The sequence below is a fragment of the Cinclus cinclus genome, unplaced genomic scaffold (assembly GCF_963662255.1).
Source record: "Cinclus cinclus unplaced genomic scaffold, bCinCin1.1 SCAFFOLD_99, whole genome shotgun sequence".
In the NCBI taxonomy this organism is placed as follows: domain Eukaryota; kingdom Metazoa; phylum Chordata; class Aves; order Passeriformes; family Cinclidae; genus Cinclus; species Cinclus cinclus.
This window is the reverse complement of record NW_026912127.1, coordinates 66,801-87,310: the sequence shown is the minus strand read 5'-3', so window position 1 is coordinate 87,310 and position 20,510 is coordinate 66,801.

Here is a 20,510-nt window from a genome sequence, read left to right as displayed (position 1 = left end):
AGGGATCATTATATTGTTAGCCTGCATTGGGTCACAATGGTTCCTTGCTTCTCTTTACCTCTGTGGTGTCACAATGCATCCCATGCCCTTTTAGGCCACTTGATGTCACAATGAATCATTTGATTCTTGGCCTCCATGGTGGCGTAATTGTACGAGGTTTCTATTGGGCCCCATGCTTTCACAATACATCCCTGCCCCTTTTAGACCCATTCATGTCACAAGGGATCATTAGATTGTTAGCCTCCATTGGGTCACAATGGATCCTTGCTTCTCTTAACCCCTGTGCTGTCACAATGCATCCCATGCCCTTTTAGGCCACATGATGTCACAATGAATTATTTGATTCTTGGTCTCCATGGTGGCGTAATTGTACCAGGTTTCTATTGGGCCCCATGCTTTCACAATGCATCCATGCCTCTTTTAGGCCCATTGGTGTCACAAGGGATCATTAGATTGTTAGCCTCCATTGGGTCACAATGGATCCTTGCTTCTCTTAACCCCTGTGCTGTCACAATGCATCCCATGCCCTTTTAGGCCACATGATGTCACAATGAATTATTTGATTCTTGGCCTCCATGGTGGCATAATAGATCCTTGCTTCTATTGGTCCCCGTGCTGTAACAATTCATCCCTGGCCCTTTTGGGCCCATTGGTGTCACAAGGGATCATTATATTGTTAGCCTGCATTGGGTCACAATGGTTCCTTGCTTCTCTTTACCTCTGTGGTGTCACAATGCATCCCATGCCCTTTTAGGCCACTTGATGTCACAATGAATCATTTGATTCTTGGCCTCCATGGTGTCATAATGGTTCCTTGTTTCTATTGGTCCCCGTGCTGTCACAATTCATCCCTGGCTCTTTTACGCCCCCTGGTGCCAAATGGGATCCTGGGATTATTAGCCTCCATTGGGTCACAATGGATCCTTGCTTCTCTTAACCCCTGTTCTGTCACAATGCATCCCATGCCCTTTTAGGCCACTTGATGTCACAATGAATCATTTGATTCTTGGCCTCCACGGTGGCATAATAGATCCTTGCTTCTATTGGTCCCCGTGCTCTAACAATCCATCCCTGGCTCTTTTTATACCCCCTGGTGCCGCAAGGGATCATTAGATTGTTAGCCTGCATTGGGTCACAATGGTTCCTTGCTTCTCTTAACCTCTGTGGTGTCACAATGCATTCCAAGCCCTTTTAGGCCACTTGGTCTTACAATGAACCATTTGATTCTTGGCCTTCATGGTGTCATAATGGTTCCTTGCTTCTATAGCTCCCCATGCTGTCAGAGTTCATCCGTGGTCCTTTTCCGCCCCCTGGTGTCAAAAGGGATTCTTAGATTGTTAGCCTGCATTGGGTCACAATGGTTCCTTGCTTCTTTTAACCCCTGTGGTGTCACAATGCATCCCATGCCCTTTTAGGCCACTTGATGTCACAATGAATCATTTGATTCTTGGCCTCCATGGTGGCATAATTGTACCAGGTTTTACTGGGGCCCCATGCTTTCACAAATCATCCCTGCCCCTTTTAGGCCCATTGGTGTCACAAGGGATCATTAGATTGTTAGCCTGCATTGGGTCACAATGGTTCCTTGCTTGTCTTTACGTCTGTGGTGTCACAATGCATCCCATGCCCTTTTAGGCCACTTGATGTCACAATGAACCATTTGATTCTTGGCCTTCATGGTGTCATAATGGTTCCTTGCTTCCATAGGTCCCCATGCTGTCAGAGTCCATCCGTGGCCCTTTTGCGCCCCCTGGTGTCACAAGGGATCATTAGATTGTTAGCCTGCATTGGGTCACAATGGATCCTTGCTTCTCTTAACCCCTGTGGTGTCACAATGCATCCCATGCCCTTTTAGGCCACTTGATGTCACAATGAATCATTTGATTCTTGGCCTCCATGGTGGCGTAATTGTACCAGGTTTTCATTGGGCCCCATGCTTTCACAATACATCCCTGCCCCTTTTAGGCCCATTGGTGTCAAAAGGGATTATTAGATTGTTAGCCTCCATTGGGTCACAATGGATCCTTGCCTCTCTTAACCCCTGTGCTGTCACAATGCATCCCATGCCCTTTTAGGCCACTTGATGTCACAATGAACCATTTGATTCTTGGCCTTCATGGTGTCATAATGGTTCCTTGCTTCTATTGGTCCCCATGCTGTCAGAGTCCATCCGTGGCCCTTTTGCGCCCCCTGGTGTCACAAGGGATCCTTAGATTGTTAGCCTGCATTGGGTCACAATGGTTCCTTGCTTCTCTTAACCCCTGTGGTGTCACAATGCATCCCATGCCCTTTTAGGCCACTTGATGTCACAATGAATCATTTGATTCTTGGCCTCCATGGTGGCGTAATTGTACCAGGTTTTCATTGGGCCCCATGCTTTCACAATACATCCCTGCCCCTTTTAGGCCCATTGGTGTCAAAAGGGATTATTAGATTGTTAGCCTCCATTGGGTCACAATGGATCCTTGCCTCTCTTAACCCCTGTGCTGTCACAATGCATCCCATGCCCTTTTAGGCCGCTTGATGTCACAATGAATCATTTGATTCTTGGCCTCCACAGTGGCATAATAGATCCTTGCTTCTATTGGTCCCCGTGCTGTAACAATCCATCCCTGGCCCTTTTTATACCCCCTGGTGCCACAAGGGATCATTAGATTGTTAGCCTGCATTGGGTTACAATGATTCCTTGCTTCTCTTAACCTCTGTGGTGTCACAATGCATCCCATGCCCTTTTAGGCCACTTGATGTCACAATGAATCATTTGATTCTTGGCCTCCATGGTGTCATAACGCTTCCTTGTTTCTATTGGGCTCCATGCTGTCACAATTCATCCCTGGACCTTTTACGCCCCCTGGTGTCACAAGGGATTCTTAGATTGTTAGCCTGCATTGGGTCACAATGGTTCCTTGCTTCTCTTAACCCCTGTGGTGTCACAATGCATCCCATGCCCTTTTAGGCCACTTGATGTCACAATGAATCATTTGATTCTTGGCCTCCATGGTGGCATAATTGTACCAAGTTTTACTTGGGCCCCATGCTGTCGCAATCCATCCCTGGCCCTTTTAGGCCCATTGGTGTCACAAGGGATCATTAGATTGTTAGCCTGCATTGGGTCACAATGGTTCCTTGCTTCTCTTAACCTCTGTGGTGTCACAATGCATCCCATGCCCTTTTAGGCCACTTGATGTCACAATGAATCATTTGATTCTTGGCCTCCATGGTGTCATAATGGTTCCTTGCTTCTATAGCTCCCCATGCTGTCAGAGTTCATCCGTGGTCCTTTTGCGCCCCCTGGTGTCAAAAGGGATTCTTAGATTGTTAGCCTTCATTGGGTCACAATGGTTCCTTGCTTCTCTTAACCCCTGTGGTGTCACAATGCATCCCATGCCCTTTTAGGCCACTTGATGTCACAATGAATCATTTGATTCTTGGCCTCCATGGTGGCGTAATTGTACGAGGTTTCTATTGGGCCCCATGCTTTCACAATACATCCCTGCCCCTTTTAGGCCCATTCATGTCACAAGGGATCATTAGATTGTTAGCCTCCATTGGGTCACAATGGATCCTTGCTTCTCTTAGCCCCTGTGCTGTCACAATGCATCCCATGCCCTTTTAGGCCACATGATGTCACAATGAATTATTTGATTCTTGGTCTCCATGGTGGCGTAATTGTACCAGGTTTCTATTGGGCCCCATGCTTTCACAATGCATCCATGCCTCTTTTAGGCCCATTGGTGTCACAAGGGATCATTAGATTGTTAGCCTCCATTGGGTCACAATGGATCCTTGCTTCTCTTAACCCCTGTGCTGTCACAATGCATCCCATGCCCTTTTAGGCCACATGATGTCACAATGAATTATTTGATTCTTGGCCTCCATGGTGGCATAATAGATCCTTGCTTCTATTGGTCCCCGTGCTGTAACAATTCATCCCTGGCCCTTTTGGGCCCATTGGTGTCACAAGGGATCATTATATTGTTAGCCTGCATTGGGTCACAATGGTTCCTTGCTTCTCTTTACCTCTGTGGTGTCACAATGCATCCCATGCCCTTTTAGGCCACTTGATGTCACAATGAATCATTTGATTCTTGGCCTCCATGGTGTCATAATGGTTCCTTGTTTCTATTGGTCCCCGTGCTGTCACAATTCATCCCTGGCCCTTTTACGCCCCCTGGTGCCAAATGGGATCCTGGGATTATTAGCCTCCATTGGGTCACAATGGATCCTTGCTTCTCTTAACCCCTGTGCTGTCACAATGCATCCCATGCCCTTTTAGGCCACTTGATGTCACAATGAATCATTTGATTCTTGGCCTCCACGGTGGCATAATAGATCCTTGCTTCTATTGGTCCCCGTGCTGTAACAATCCATCCCTGGCTCTTTTTATACCCCCTGGTGCCGCAAGGGATCATTAGATTGTTAGCCTGCATTGGGTCACAATGGTTCCTTGCTTCTCTTAACCTCTGTGGTGTCACAATGCATTCCAAGCCCTTTTAGGCCACTTGGTCTTACAATGAACCATTTGATTCTTGGCCTTCATGGTGTCATAATGGTTCCTTGCTTCTATAGCTCCCCATGCTGTCAGAGTTCATCCGTGGTCCTTTTGCGCCCCCTGGTGTCAAAAGGGATTCTTAGATTGTTAGCCTGCATTGGGTCACAATGGTTCCTTGCTTCTCTTAACCCCTGTGGTGTCACAATGCATCCCATGCCCTTTTAGGCCACCTGATGTCACAATGAATCATTTGATTCTTGGCCTCCATGGTGGCATAATTGTACCAGGTTTTACTGGGGCCCCATGCTTTCACAAATCATCCCTGCCCCTTTTAGGCCCATTGGTGTCACAAGGGATCATTAGATTGTTAGCCTGCATTGGGTCACAATGATTCCTTGCTTCTCTTAACCTCTGTGGTGTCACAATGCATCCCATGCCCTTTTAGGCCACTTGATGTCACAATGAATCATTTGATTCTTGGCCTCCATGGTGGCATAATTGTACCAGGTTTTACTTGGGCCCCATGCTTTCACAATTCATCCCTGGCCCTTTTAGGCCCATTGGTGTCACAAGGGATCATTAGATTGTTAGCCTGCATTGGGTCACAATGGTTCCTTGCTTCTCTTAACCTCTGTGGTGTCACAATGCATCCCATGCCCTTTTAGGCCACTTGATGTCACAATGAACCATTTGATTCTTGGCCTTCATGGTGTCATAATTGTTCCTTGCTTCCATAGGTCCCCATGCTGTCAGAGTCCATCCGTGGCCCTTTTGCGCCCCCTGGTGTCACAAGGGATTCTTAGATTGTTAGCCTGCATTGGGTCACAATGGTTCCTTGCTTCTCTTAACCCCTGTGGTGTCACAATGCATCCCATGCCCTTTTAGGCCACTTGATGTCACAATGAATCATTTGATTCTTGGCCTCCATGGTGGCGTAATTGTACCAGGTTTTCATTGGGCCCCATGCTTTCACAATACATCCCTGCCCCTTTTAGGCCCATTGGTGTCAAAAGGGATTATTAGATTGTTAACCTCCATTGGGTCACAATGGATCCTTGCCTCTCTTAACCCCTGTGCTGTCACAATGCATCCCATGCCCTTTTAGGCCACTTGATGTCACAATGAACCATTTGATTCTTGGCCTTCATGGTGTCATAATGGTTCCTTGCTTCCATAGGTCCCCATGCTGTCAGAGTCCATCCGTGGCCCTTTTGCGCCCCCTGGTGTCACAAGGGATTCTTAGATTGTTAGCCTGCATTGGGTCACAATGGTTCCTTGCTTCTCTTAACCCCTGTGGTGTCACAATGCATCCCATGCCCTTTTAGGCCACATGATGTCACAATGAATCATTTGATTCTTGGCCTCCATGGTGGCATAATTGTACCAGGTTTTCATTGGGCCCCATGCTTTCACAATACATCCCTGCCCCTTTTAGGCCCATTGGTATCAAAAGGGATTATTAGATTGTTAGCCTCCATTGGGTCACAATGGATCCTTGCCTCTCTTAACCCCTGTGCTGTCACAATGCATCCCATGCCCTTTTAGGCCACTTGATGTCACAATGAATCATTTGATTCTTGGCCTCCACGGTGGCATAATAGATCCTTGCTTCTATTGGTCCCCGTGCTGTAACAATCCATCCCTGGCCCTTTTTATACCCCCTGGTGCCACAAGGGATCATTAGATTGTTAGCCTGCATTGGGTCACAATGATTCCTTGCTTCTCTTAACCTCTGTGGTGTCACAATGCATCCCATGCCCTTTTAGGCCACTTGATGTCACAATGAATCATTTGATTCTTGGCCTCCATGGTGGCATAATTGTACCAGGTTTTATTTGGGCCCCATGCTGTCGCAATCCATCCCTGGCCCTTTTAGGCCCATTGGTGTCACAAGGGATCATTAGATTGTTAGCCTGCATTGGGTCACAATGGTTCCTTGCTTCTCTTAACCCCTGTGCTGTCACAATGCATCCCATGCCCTTTTAGGCCACTTGATGTCACAATGAATCATTTGATTCTTGGCCTCCATGGTGTCATAATGGTTCCTTGTTTTTATTGGGCCCCATGCTGTCACAATTCATCCCTGGCCCTATTCCCCCCCCTGGTGTCAAATGGGATCCTGGGATTATTAGCCACCATTGGGTCACAATGGATCCTTGCCTCTCTTAACCCCTGTGCTGTCACAATGCATCCCATGCCCTTTTAGGCCACTTGATGTCACAATGAACCATTTGATTCTTGGCCTTCATGGTGTCATAATGGTTCCTTGCTTCTATAGCTCCCCATGCTGTCAGAGTTCATCCGTGGTCCTTTTGTGCCCCCTGGTGTCAAAAGGGATTCTTAGATTGTTAGGCAGCATTGGATCACAATGGTTCCTTGCTTCTCTTAACCCCTGTGGTGTCACAATGCATCCCATGCCCTTTTAGGCCAATTGATGTCACAATGAATCATTTGATTCTTGGCCTCCATGGTGGCGTAATTGTACCAGGTTTTCATTGGGCCCCATGCTTTCACAATACATCCCTGCCCCTTTTAGGCCCATTGGTGTCAAAAGGGATTATTAGATTGTTAGCCTCGATTGGGTCACAATGGATCCTTGCTTCTCTTAACCCCTGTGCTGTCACAATGCATCCCATGCCCTTTTAGGCCACTTGATGTCACAATGAATCATTTGATTCTTGGCCTCCACGGTGGCAGAATAGATCCTTGCTTCTATTGGTCCCCGTGCTGTAACAATCCATCCCTGGCCCTTTTTATACCCCCTGGTGCCACAAGGGATCATTAGATTGTTAGCCTGCATTGGGTAACAATGGTTCCTTGCTTCTCTTAACCTCTGTGGTGTCACAATGCATTCCAAGCCCTTTTAGGCCACTTGGTCTTACAATGAACCATTTGATTCTCGGCCTTCATGGTGTCATAATGGTTCCTTGCTTCTATAGCTCCCCATGCTGTCAGAGTTCATCCGTGGTCCTTTTGCGCCCCCTGGTGTCAAAAGGGATTCTTAGATTGTTAGGCAGCATTGGATCACAATGGTTCCTTGCTTCTCTTAACCCCTGTGGTGTCACAATGCATCCCATGCCCTTTTAGGCCACTTGATGTCACAATGAATCATTTGATTCTTGGCCTCCATGGTGGCGTAATTGCACCAGGTTTTAATTGGGCCCCATGCTTTCACAATACATCCCTGCCCCTTTTAGGCCCATTGGTGTCAAAAGGGATCATTAGATTGTTAGCCTGCATTGGGTCACAATGGATCCTTGCTTCTCTTAACCCCTGTGCTGTCACAATGCATCCCATGCCCTTTTAGGCCACTTGATGTCACAATGAATCATTTGATTCTTGGCCTCCACGGTGGCATAATAGATCCTTGCTTCTATTGGTCCCCGTGCTGTAACAATCCATCCCTGGCCATTTCTATACCCCCCGGCGCCACAAGGGATCATTAGATTGTTAGCCTGCATTGGGTCACAATGGTTCCTTGCTTCTCTTAACCCCTGTGCTGTCACAATGCATCCCATGCCCTTTTAGGCCACTTGATGTCACAATGAATCATTTGATTCTTGGCCTCCACGGTGGCATAATAGATCCTTGCTTCTATTGGTCCCCGTGCTGTAACAATTCATCCCTGGCCCTTTTAGGCGCATTGGTGTCACAAGGGATCATTAGATTGTTAGCCTGCATTGGGTCACAATGGTTCCTTGCTTCTCTTAACCTCTGTGGTGTCACAATGCATCCCATGCCCTTTTAGGCCACTTGATGTCACAATGAAACATTTGATTCTTGGCCTCCATGGTGTCATAATGGTTCCTTGATTCTATTGGTCCCCGTGCTGTCACAATTCATCCCTGGCCCTTTTACGCCCCCTGGTGCCAAATGGGATCCTGGGATTATTAGCCTCCATTGGGTCACAATGGATCCTTGCTTCTCTTAACCCCTGTGCTGTCACAATGCATCCCATGCCCTTTTAGGCCACTTGATGTCACAATGAATCATTTGATTCTTGGCCTCCACGGTGGCATAATAGATCCTTGCTTCTATTGGTCCCCGTGCTGTAACAATCCATCCCTGGCCCTTTTAGGCCCATTGGTGTCACAAGGGATCATTATATTGTTAGCCTGCATTGGGTCACAATGGTTCCTTGCTTCTCTTAACCTCTGTGGTGTCACAATGCATCCCATGCCCTTTTAGGCCACTTGATGTCACAATGAAACATTTGATTCTTGGCCTCCATGGTGTCATAATGGTTCCTTGTTTCTATTGGTCCCCGTGCTGTCACAATTCATCCCTGGCCCTTTTACGCCCCCTGGTGCCAAATGGGATCCTGGGATTATTAGCCTCCATTGGGTCACAATGGATCCTTGCTTCTCTTAACCCCTGTGCTGTCACAATGCATCCCATGCCCTTTTAGGCCACTTGATGTCACAATGAATCATTTGATTCTTGGCCTCCACGGTGGCATAATAGATCCTTGCTTCTATTGGTCCCCGTGCTGTAACAATCCATCCCTGGCCCTTTTTATACCCCCTGGTGCCGCAAGGGATCATTAGATTGTTAGCCTGCATGGGGTCACAATGGTTCCTTGCTTCTCTTAACCTCTGTGGTGTCACAATGCATTCCAAGCCCTTTTAGGCCACTTGATGTCACAATGAATCATTTGATTCTTGGCCTCCATGATGGCGTAATTGTAACAGGTTTTAATTGGGCCCCATGCTTTCACAATACACCCCTGCCCCTTTTAGGCCCATTGGTGTCAAAAGGGATCATTAGATTGTTAGCCTCCATTGGGTCACAATGGATCCTTGCTTCTCTTAACCCCTGTGCTGTCACAATGCATCCCATGCCCTTTTAGGCCACTTGATGTCACAATGAATTATTTGATTCTTGGCCTCCATGGTGAGATAATGGTTCCTTGATTCTAATGGGCCCCATGCTGTCACAATTCATCCCTGCCCCTTTTACGGCCCCTGGTGTCACAAGGGATTCTTAGATTGTTAGCCTGCATTGGATCACAATGGTTCCTTGCTTCTCTTAACCCCTGTGCTGTCACAATGCATCCCATGCCCTTTTAGGCCACTTGATGTCACAATGAATCATTTGATTCTTGGCCTCCACGGTGGCATAATAGATCCTTGCTTCTATTGGTCCCCGTGCTGTAACAATCCATCCCTGGCCCTTTTTATACCCAGTGGTGCCACAACGGATCATTAGATGGTTAGCCTGCATTGGGTCTCAATGTTTCCTTTCTTCTCTTAACCTTCTGTGGTGTCACAATGCATTCCAAGCCCTTTTAGGCCATTTGATGTCACAATGAACCATTTGATTCTTGGCCTTCATGGTGTCATAATGGTTCCTTGCTTCTATAGGTCCCCATGCTGTCAAGGTTCATTCGTGGTCCTTTTGCGCCCCCTGGTGTCAAAAGGGATTCTTAGATTGTTAGCCTGCATTGGGTCACAATGGTTCCTTGCTTCTCTTAACCCCTGTGGTGTCACAATGCATCCCATGCCCTTTTAGGCCACCTGATGTCACAATGAATCATTTGATTCTTGGCCTCCATGGTGGCGTAATTGTACCAGGTTTCTATTGGGCCCCATGCTTTCACAATGCATCCCTGCCTCTTTTAGGCCCATTGGTGTCACAAGGGATCATTAGATTGTTAGCCTCCATTGGGTCACAATGGTTCCTTGCTTCTCTTAACCCCTGTGGTGTCACAATGCATCCCATGCCCTTTTAGGCCACATGATGTCACAATGAATTATTTGATTCTTGGCCTCCATGGTGGCATAATAGATCCTTGCTTCTATTGGTCCCCGTGCTGTAACAATTCATCCCTGGCCCTTTTAGGCCCATTGGTGTCACAAGGGATCATTAGATTGTTAGCCTGCATTGGGTCACAATGGTCCCTTGCTTCTCTTAACCTCTGTGGTGTCACAATGCATCCCATGCCCTTTTAGGCCACTTGATGTCACAATGAATCATTTGATTCTTGGCCTCCATGGTGTCATAATGGTTCCTTTTTTCTATTGGTCCCCGTGCTGTCACAATTCATCCCTGGCCCTTTTACGCCCCCTGGTGCCAAATGGGATCATTAGATTGTTAGCCTGCATTGGGTCACAATGGATCCTTGCTTCTCTTAACCCCTCTGCTGTCACAATGCATCCCATGCCCTTTTAGGCCACTTGATGTCACAATGAATCATTTGATTCTTGGCCTCCACGGTGGCATAATAGATCCTTGCTTCTATTGGTCCCCGTGCTGTAACAATCCATCCCTGGCTCTTTTTATACCCCCTGGTGCCGCAAGGGATCATTAGATTGTTAGCCTTCATTGGGTCACAATGGTTCCTTGCTTCTCTTAACCTCTGTGGTGTCACAATGCATTCCAAGCCCTTTTAGGCCACTTGGTCTTACAATGAACCATTTGATTCTTGGCCTTCATGGTGTCATAATGGTTCCTTGCTTCTATAGCTCCCCATGCTGTCAGAGTTCATCCGTGGTCCTTTTCCGCCCCCTGGTGTCAAAAGGGATTCTTAGATTGTTAGCCTGCATTGGGTCACAATGGTTCCTTGCTTCTCTTAACCCCTGTGGTGTCACAATGCATCCCATGCCCTTTTAGGCCACCTGATGTCACAATGAATCATTTGATTCTTGGCCTCCATGGTGGCGTAATTGTACCAGGTTTTACTGGGGCCCCATGCTTTCACAAATCATCCCTGCCCCTTTTAGGCCCATTGGTGTCACAAGGGATCATTAGATTGTTAGCCTGCATTGGGTCACAATGATTCCTTGCTTCTCTTAACCTCTGTGGTGTCACAATGCATCGCATGCCCTTTTAGGCCACTTGATGTCACAATGAATCATTTGATTCTTGGCCTCCATGGTGGCATAATTGTACCAGGTTTTACTTGGGCCCCATGCTTTCACAATTCATCCCTGGCCCTTTTAGGCCCATTGGTGTCACAAGGGATCATTAGATTGTTAGCCTCCATTGGGTCACAATGGTTCCTTGCTTCTCTTTACCTCTGTGGTGTCACAATGCATCCCATGCCCTTTTAGGCCACTTGATGTCACAATGAATCATTTGATTCTTGGCCTCCATGGTGTCATAATGGTTCCTTGTTTCTATTGGTCCCCGTGCTGTCACAATTCATCCCTGGCCCTTTTACGCCCCCTGGTGCCAAATGGGATCCTGGGATTATTAGCCTCCATTGGGTCACAATGGATCCTTGCTTCTCTTAACCCCTGTTCTGTCACAATGCATCCCATGCCCTTTTAGGCCACTTGATGTCACAATGAATCATTTGATTCTTGGCCTCCACGGTGGCATAATAGATCCTTGCTTCTATTGGTCCCCGTGCTGTAACAATCCATCCCTGGCTCTTTTTATACCCCCTGGTGCCGCAAGGGATCATTAGATTGTTAGCCTGCATTGGGTCACAATGGTTCCTTGCTTCTCTTAACCTCTGTGGTGTCACAATGCATTCCAAGCCCTTTTAGGCCACTTGGTCTTACAATGAACCATTTGATTCTTGGCCTTCATGGTGTCATAATGGTTCCTTGCTTCTATAGCTCCCCATGCTGTCAGAGTTCATCCGTGGTCCTTTTGCGCCCCCTGGTGTCAAAAGGGATTCTTAGATTGTTAGCCTGCATTGGGTCACAATGGTTCCTTGCTTCTCTTAACCCCTGTGGTGTCACAATGCATCCCATGCCCTTTTAGGCCACTTGATGTCACAATGAATCATTTGATTCTTGGCCTCCATGGTGGCATAATTGCACCAGGTTTTACTGGGGCCCCATGCTTTCACAAATCATCCCTGCCCCTTTTAGGCCCATTGGTGTCACAAGGGATCATTAGATTGTTAGCCTGCATTGGGTCACAATGATTCCTTGCTTCTCTTAACCTCTGTGGTGTCACAATGCATCCCATGCCCTTTTAGGCCACTTGATGTCACAATGAACCATTTGATTCTTGGCCTTCATGGTGTCATAATGGTTCCTTGCTTCCATAGGTCCCCATGCTGTCAGAGTCCATCCGTGGCCCTTTTGCGCCCCCTGGTGTCACAAGGGATTCTTAGATTGTTAGCCTGCATTGGGTCACAATGGTTCCTTGCTTCTCTTAACCCCTGTGGTGTCACAATGCATCCCATGCCCTTTTAGGCCACTTGATGTCACAATGAATCATTTGATTCTTGGCCTCCATGGTGGCGTAATTGTACCAGGTTTTCATTGGGCCCCATGCTTTCACAATACATCCCTGCCCCTTTTAGGCCCATTGGTGTCAAAAGGGATTATTAGATTGTTAGCCTCCATTGGGTCACAATGGATCCTTGCCTCTCTTAACCCCTGTGCTGTCACAATGCATCCCATGCCCTTTTAGGCCGCTTGATGTCACAATGAATCATTTGATTCTTGGCCTCCACAGTGGCATAATAGATCCTTGCTTCTATTGGTCCCCGTGCTGTAACAATCCATCCCTGGCCCTTTTTATACCCCCTGGTGCCACAAGGGATCATTAGATTGTTAGCCTGCATTGGGTCACAATGATTCCTTGCTTCTCTTAACCTCTGTGGTGTCACAATGCATCCCATGCCCTTTTAGGCCACTTGATGTCACAATGAATCATTTGATTCTTGGCCTCCATGGTGTCATAACGCTTCCTTGTTTCTATTGGGCTCCATGCTGTCACAATTCATCCCTGGACCTTTTACGCCCCCTGGTTTCAAATGGGATTCTTAGATTGTTAGCCTGCATTGGGTCACAATGGATCCTTGCTTCTCTTAACCCCTGTGGTGTCACAATGCATCCCATGCCCTTTTAGGCCACTTGATGTCACAATGAATCATTTGATTCTTGGCCTCCATGGTGGCATAATTGTACCAAGTTTTACTTGGGCCCCATGCTGTCGCAATCCATCCCTGGCCCTTTTAGGCCCATTGGTGTCACAAGGGATCATTAGATTGTTAGCCTGCATGGGGTCACAATGGTTCCTTGCTTCTCTTACCCTCTGTGGTGTCACAATGCATCCCATGCCCTTTTAGGCCACTTGATGTCACAATGAATCATTTGATTCTTGGCCTCCATGGTGTCATAATGGTTCCTTGTTTCTATTGGGCCCCATGCTGTCACAATTCATCCCTGGCCCTTTGACGCCCCCTGGTGTCAAATGGGATGCTGGGATTATTAGCCTCCATTGGGTCACAATGGATCCTTGCTTCTCTTAACCCCTGTGCTGTCACAATGCATCCCATGCCCTTTTAGGCCACTTGATGTCACAATGAACCATTTGATTCTTGGCCTTCATGGTGTCATAATGGTTCCTTGCTTCTATAGCTCCCCATGCTGTCAGAGTTCATCCGTGGTCCTTTTGCGCACCCTGGTGTCAAAAGGGATTCTTAGATTGTTAGCCTTCATTGGGTCACAATGGTTCCTTGCTTCTCTTAACCCCTGTGGTGTCACAATGCATCCCATGCCCTTTTAGGCCACCTGATGTCACAATGAATCATTTGATTCTTGGCCTCCATGGTGGCGTAATTGTACGAGGTTTCTATTGGGCCCCATGCTTTCACAATACATCCCTGCCCCTTTTAGGCCCATTCATGTCACAAGGGATCATTAGATTGTTAGCCTCCATTGGGTCACAATGGATCCTTGCCTCTCTTAACCCCTGTGCTGTCACAATGCATCCCATGCCCTTTTAGGCCGCTTGATGTCACAATGAATCATTTGATTCTTGGCCTCCACAGTGGCATAATAGATCCTTGCTTCTATTGGTCCCCGTGCTGTAACAATCCATCCCTGGCCCTTTTTATACCCCCTGGTGCCACAAGGGATCATTAGATTGTTAGCCTGCATTGGGTCACAATGATTCCTTGCTTCTCTTAACCTCTGTGGTGTCACAATGCATCCCATGCCCTTTTAGGCCACTTGATGTCACAATGAATCATTTGATTCTTGGCCTCCATGGTGTCATAACGCTTCCTTGTTTCTATTGGGCTCCATGCTGTCACAATTCATCCCTGGACCTTTTACGCCCCCTGGTTTCAAATGGGATTCTTAGATTGTTAGCCTGCATTGGGTCACAATGGATCCTTGCTTCTCTTAACCCCTGTGGTGTCACAATGCATCCCATGCCCTTTTAGGCCACTTGATGTCACAATGAATCATTTGATTCTTGGCCTCCATGGTGGCATAATTGTACCAAGTTTTACTTGGGCCCCATGCTGTCGCAATCCATCCCTGGCCCTTTTAGGCCCATTGGTGTCACAAGGGATCATTAGATTGTTAGCCTGCATGGGGTCACAATGGTTCCTTGCTTCTCTTACCCTCTGTGGTGTCACAATGCATCCCATGCCCTTTTAGGCCACTTGATGTCACAATGAATCATTTGATTCTTGGCCTCCATGGTGTCATAATGGTTCCTTGTTTCTATTGGGCCCCATGCTGTCACAATTCATCCCTGGCCCTTTGACGCCCCCTGGTGTCAAATGGGATGCTGGGATTATTAGCCTCCATTGGGTCACAATGGATCCTTGCTTCTCTTAACCCCTGTGCTGTCACAATGCATCCCATGCCCTTTTAGGCCACTTGATGTCACAATGAACCATTTGATTCTTGGCCTTCATGGTGTCATAATGGTTCCTTGCTTCTATAGCTCCCCATGCTGTCAGAGTTCATCCGTGGTCCTTTTGCGCCCCCTGGTGTCAAAAGGGATTCTTAGATTGTTAGCCTTCATTGGGTCACAATGGTTCCTTGCTTCTCTTAACCCCTGTGGTGTCACAATGCATCCCATGCCCTTTTAGGCCACCTGATGTCACAATGAATCATTTGATTCTTGGCCTCCATGGTGGCGTAATTGTACGAGGTTTCTATTGGGCCCCATGCTTTCACAATACATCCCTGCCCCTTTTAGGCCCATTCATGTCACAAGGGATCATTAGATTGTTAGCCTCCATTGGGTCACAATGGATCCTTGCTTCTCTTAACCCCTGTGCTGTCACAATGCATCCCATGCCCTTTTAGGCCACATGATGTCACAATGAATTATTTGATTCTTGGTCTCCATGGTGGCGTAATTGTACCAGGTTTCTATTGGGCCCCATGCTTTCACAATGCATCCATGCCTCTTTTAGGCCCATTGGTGTCACACGGGATCATTAGATTGTTAGCCTCCATTGGGTCACAATGGATCCTTGCTTCTCTTAACCCCTGTGCTGTCACAATGCATCCCATGCCCTTTTAGGCCACATGATGTCACAATGAATTATTTGATTCTTGGCCTCCATGGTGGCATAATAGATCCTTGCTTCTATTGGTCCCCGTGCTGTAACAATTCATCCCTGGCCCTTTTGGGCCCATTGGTGTCACAAGGAATCATTATATTGTTAGCCTGCATTGGGTCACAATGGTTCCTTGCTTCTCTTTACCTCTGTGGTGTCACAATGCATCCCATGCCCTTTTAGGCCACTTGATGTCACAATGAATCATTTGATTCTTGGCCTCCATGGTGTCATAATGGTTCCTTGTTTCTATTGGTCCCCGTGCTGTCACAATTCATCCCTGGCCCTTTTACGCCCCCTGGTGCCAAATGGGATCCTGGGATTATTAGCCTCCATTGGGTCACAATGGATCCTTGCTTCTCTTAACCCCTGTGCTGTCACAATGCATCCCATGCCCTTTTAGGCCACTTGATGTCACAATGAATCATTTGATTCTTGGCCTCCACGGTGGCATAATAGATCCTTGCTTCTATTGGTCCCCGTGCTGTAACAATCCATCCCTGGCTCTTTTTATACCCCCTGGTGCCGCAAGGGATCATTAGATTGTTAGCCTGCATTGGGTCACAATGGATCCTTGCTTCTCTTAACCTCTGTGGTGTCACAATGCATTCCAAGCCCTTTTAGGCCACTTGGTCTTACAATGAACCATTTGATTCTTGGCCTTCATGGTGTCATAATGGTTCCTTGCTTCTATAGCTCCCCATGCTGTCAGAGTTCATCCGTGGTCCTTTTGCGCCCCCTGGTGTCAAAAGGGATTCTTAGATTGTTAGCCTGCATTGGGTCACAATGGTTCCTTGCTTCTCTTAACCCCTGTGGTGTCACAATGCATCCCATGCCCTTTTAGGCCACTTGATGTCACAATGAATCATTTGATTCTTGGCCTCCATGGTGGCATAATTGTACCAGGTTTTACTGGGGCCCCATGCTTTCACAAATCATCCCTGCCCCTTTTAGGCCCATTGGTGTCACAAGGGATCATTAGATTGTTAGCCTGCATTGGGTCACAATGGTTCCTTGCTTCTCTTTACGTCTGTGGTGTCACAATGCATCCCATGCCCTTTTAGGCCACTTGATGTCACAATGAACCATTTGATTCTTGGCCTTCATGGTGTCATAATGGTTCCATGCTTCCATAGGTCCCCATGCTGTCAGAGTCCATCCGTGGCCCTTTTGCGCCCCCTGGTGTCACAAGGGATTCTTAGATTGTTAGCCTGCATTGGGTCACAATGGTTCCTTGCTTCTCTTAACCCCTGTGGTGTCACAATGCATCCCATGCCCTTTTAGGCCACTTGATGTCACAATGAATCATTTGATTCTTGGCCTCCATGGTGGCGTAATTGTACCAGGTTTTCATTGGGCCCCATGCTTTCACAATACATCCCTGCCCCTTTTAGGCCCATTGGTGTCAAAAGGGATTATTAGATTGTTAACCTCCATTGGGTCACAATGGATCCTTGCCTCTCTTAACCCCTGTGCTGTCACAATGCATCCCATGCCCTTTTAGGCCACTTGATGTCACAATGAACCATTTGATTCTTGGCCTTCATGGTGTCATAATGGTTCCTTGCTTCCATAGGTCCCCATGCTGTCAGAGTCCATCCGTGGCCCTTTTGCGCCCCCTGGTGTCACAAGGGATTCTTAGATTGTTAGCCTGCATTGGGTCACAATGGTTCCTTGCTTCTCTTAACCCCTGTGGTGTCACAATGCATCCCATGCCCTTTTAGGCCACTTGATGTCACAATGAATCATTTGATTCTTGGCCTCCATGGTGGCATAATTGTACCAGGTTTTCATTGGGCCCCATGCTTTCACAATACATCCCTGCCCCTTTTAGGCCCATTGGTATCAAAAGGGATTATTAGATTGTTAGCCTCCATTGGGTCACAATGGATCCTTGCCTCTCTTAACCCCTGTGCTGTCACAATGCATCCCATGCCCTTTTAGGCCACTTGATGTCAGAATGAATCATTTGATTCTTGGCCTCCACGGTGGCATAATAGATCCTTGCTTCTATTGGTCCCCGTGCTGTAACAATCCAACCCTGGCCCTTTTTATACCCCCTGGTGCCACAAGGGATCATTAGATTGTTAGCCTGCATTGGGTCACAATGATTCCTTGCTTCTCTTAACCTCTGTGGTGTCACAATGCATCCCATGCCCTTTTAGGCCACTTGATGTCACAATGAATCATTTGATTCTTGGCCTCCATGGTGGCATAATTGTACCAGGTTTTACTTGGGCCCCATGCTGTCGCAATCTATCCCTGGCCCTTTTAGGCCCATTGGTGTCACAAGGGATCATTAGATTGTTAGCCTGCATTGGGTCACAATGGTTCCTTGCTTCTCTTAACCTCTGTGGTGTCACAATGCATCCCATGCCCTTTTAGGCCACTTGATGTCACAATGAATCATTTGATTCTTGGCCTCCACGGTGGCATAATAGATCCTTGCTTCTATTGGTCGCGTGCTGTAACAATCCATCCATGGCCCTTTTTATACCCATGGTGCCACAAGGGATCATTAGATTGTTAGACTGCATTGGGTCACAATGGTTCCTTGCTTCTCTTAACCCCTGTGGTGTCACAATGCATCCCATGCCCTTTTAGGCCACTTGATGTCACAATGAATCATTTGATTCTTGGCCTCCATGGTGTCATAATGGTTCCTTGTTTTTATTGGGCCCCATGCTGTCACAATTCATCCCTGGCCCTATTCCCCCTCCTGGTGTCAAATGGGATCCTGGGATTATTAGCCTCCATTGGGTCACAATGGATCCTTGCTTCTCTTAACCCCTGTGCTGTCACAATGCATCCCATGCCCTTTTAGGCCACTTGATGTCACAATGAACCATTTGATTCTTGGCCTTCATGGTGTCATAATGGTTCCTTGCTTCTATAGCTCCCCATGCTGTCAGAGTTCATCCGTGGTCCTTTTGCGCCCCCTGGTGTCAAAAGGGATTCTTAGATTGTTAGGCAGCATTGGATCACAATGATTCCTTGCTTCTCTTAACCCCTGTGGTGTCACAATGCATCCCATGCCCTTTTAGGCCAATTGATGTCACAATGAATCATTTGATTCTTGGCCTCCATGGTGGCGTAATTGTACCAGGTTTTCATTGGGCCCCATGCTTTCACAATACATCCCTGCCCCTTTTAGGCCCATTGGTGTCAAAAGGGATTATTAGATTGTTAACCTCCATTGGGTCACAATGGATCCTTGCCTCTCTTAACCCCTGTGCTGTCACAATGCATCCCATGCCCTTTTAGGCCACTTGATGTCACAATGAACCATTTGATTCTTGGCCTTCATGGTGTCATAATGGTTCCTTGCTTCCATAGGTCCCCATGCTGTCAGAGTCCATCCGTGGCCCTTTTGCGCCCCCTGGTGTCACAAGGGATTCTTAGATTGTTAGCCTGCATTGGGTCACAATGGTTCCTTGCTTCTCTTAACCCCTGTGGTGTCACAATGCATCCCATGCCCTTTTAGGCCACTTGATGTCACAATGAATCATTTGATTCTTGGCCTCCATGGTGGCATAATTGTACCAGGTTTTCATTGGGCCCCATGCTTTCACAATACATCCCTGCCCCTTTTAGGCCCATTGGTATCAAAAGGGATTATTAGATTGTTAGCCTCCATTGGGTCACAATGGATAGTTGCCTCTCTTAACCCCTGTGCTGTCACAATGCATCCCATGCCCTTTTAGGCCACTTGATGTCACAATGAATCATTTGATTCTTGGCCTCCACGGTGGCATAATAGATCCTTGCTTCTATTGGTCCCCGTGCTGTAACAATCCAACCCTGGCCCTTTTTATACCCCCTGGTGCCACAAGGGATCATTAGATTGTTAGCCTGCATTGGGTCACAATGATTCCTTGCTTCTCTTAACCTCTGTGGTGTCACAATGCATCCCATGCCCTTTTAGGCCACTTGATGTCACAATGAATCATTTGATTCTTGGCCTCCATGGTGGCATAATTGTACCAGGTTTTACTTGGGCCCCATGCTGTCGCAATCCATCCCTGGCCCTTTTAGGCCCATTGGTGTCACAAGGGATCATTAGATTGTTAGCCTGCATTGGGTCACAATGGTTCCTTGCTTCTCTTAACCTCTGTGGTGTCACAATGCATCCCATGCCCTTTTAGGCCACTTGATGTCACAATGAATCATTTGATTCTTGGCCTCCACGGTGGCATAATAGATCCTTGCTTCTATTGGTCGCGTGCTGTAACAATCCATCCATGGCCCTTTTTATACCCATGGTGCCACAAGGGATCATTAGATTGTTAGACTGCATTGGGTCACAATGGTTCCTTGCTTCTCTTAACCCCTGTGGTGTCACAATGCATCCCATGCCCTTTTAGGCCACTTGATGTCACAATGAATCATTTGATTCTTGGCCTCCATGGTGTCATAATGGTTCCTTGTTTTTATTGGGCCCCATGCTGTCACAATTCATCCCTGGCCCTATTCCCCCTCCTGGTGTCAAATGGGATCCTGGGATTATTAGCCTCCATTGGGTCACAATGGATCCTTGCTTCTCTTAACCCCTGTGCTGTCACAATGCATCCCATGCCCTTTTAGGCCACTTGATGTCACAATGAACCATTTGATTCTTGGCCTTCATGGTGTCATAATGGTTCCTTGCTTCTATAGCTCCCCATGCTGTCAGAGTTCATCCGTGGTCCTTTTGCGCCCCCTGGTGTCAAAAGGGATTCTTAGATTGTTAGGCAGCATTGGATCACA